Raw genomic sequence first — 1,418 nt, 5'->3', positions numbered from 1 at the left:
TGTTTAAGCTGATTTTGTTTCATTTCTTTCTATACCATTTCATTTATGCATCAAACTAAAATATAACCATTTCTCTACAAATAAACATTTGATTTATGCAAAAGTAAAAAAAAACAAACAAACATTTTCTATACCATTTCATTTATGCATCAAATTAAAACATAACCATAACAAACATTTTCTATACCATTTCATTTATGTATCAAATTAAAAATAATCATTTCCCTACAAATGAGCATTTGATTTATGCAAAAGTAAAAAAAAAACTATAAAAACACCATCTATGGGAATTGAACCCACAACCACATGGTTAAAAGCCATGCACTTTACCAGCTGAGTTAAGACAACTCATGTTAAAATATTTAGCGAAACGATAAGTCCTTAGCGAAACGGGAAGTCCTTAGCGAAACGGGAAGTCCTTAGCGAAACGGTAAGTCCTTAGCGAAACGGGAAGTAAACTCTAAATAACAGTGATTCGAAGATGCATAAACCAAACATCAATAAACTTGAAATATCATAAGATAAACGTACCAAGTGGAACAGTGCTCGTGCTCGTCGTGAAACTCATTGTCGTTTCGCCGCCATCGCCGCCGATCGCCGCCGCCCAGTTTAGAGAGAAGGAGAAGAAAAAAAATGAAAAAAAAATGAGGGAAGTTATATTAAATAGTAAGGGTAATTTGGACATTTCACACATTTTCACTTCGCGAAACGCTAAGTGACTTAGCGTTTCGCGACAAGGCAAAATCGTCCAAAAAAAATAAAATCACCACGAGCGCAATTAAATTATCAAATTACCACCAGGTCAAATAACCCAGTCTTTAAGGTCATTTCGTCAAATTTCCCCCCAATACTAAACATTTAATATTACTCTCTTATTTGGTTTTTTTAAATTAAATTTGATTTTTCTCTCTCCTCCTCTCCATCACTTCAATCATTTCAATCACTTAATTCCTCTATTCAAAATATCATTTTAACCCTACTAATTTTTCTAAATTTTAAATTATTAAACCTTATTATCTAGTGGCACGCTCCGTAATTTTTAACAACAGTGGGGACTTAAATTTCCCAAAACCTATTATACCCAAATAAACTTATTCATATTTCATATAGGTTTTTTTTGCCACTTTAGCCAAAATAAACCAAATAAACCTATTTAGGACAGTTGATTCCATCGTAATCATTAATGATGCTTATAAAAATCCTATTAATAAGTTTTATTTTATATAAAAATCCAAGAAAACCGTGAAATAACCATATAAAAATCCTAGTAATAAGTTTTATTTTATATAAAAATCTAAGAAAACCGTGAAATAACCAAAAGATCAAACAAGCTCAAATATGTGCTTGTGTGTTGTGGCGTCCATCACTATCCGTCCATCATCATCTGTCACAAGCAACAATTAAAAATAAATAAATTA

At 31.3% G+C, this 1,418-nt stretch overlaps 1 non-coding gene across 1 annotated transcript; it reads right to left on the bottom strand.

Moving 5' to 3' along the window:
- Positions 1 to 275: 275 nt before the first annotated feature.
- On the bottom strand, positions 276 to 348 carry TRNAK-UUU. The gene has a single exon. It is a non-coding gene; the product is annotated as a tRNA-Lys (tRNA).
- Positions 349 to 1,418: the final 1,070 nt, after the last annotated feature.

The sequence above is a fragment of the Impatiens glandulifera genome, chromosome 1 (assembly GCF_907164915.1).
Source record: "Impatiens glandulifera chromosome 1, dImpGla2.1, whole genome shotgun sequence".
Classification (NCBI taxonomy): domain Eukaryota; kingdom Viridiplantae; phylum Streptophyta; class Magnoliopsida; order Ericales; family Balsaminaceae; genus Impatiens; species Impatiens glandulifera.
This window is presented reverse-complemented; position numbering and strand designations above follow the sequence as displayed.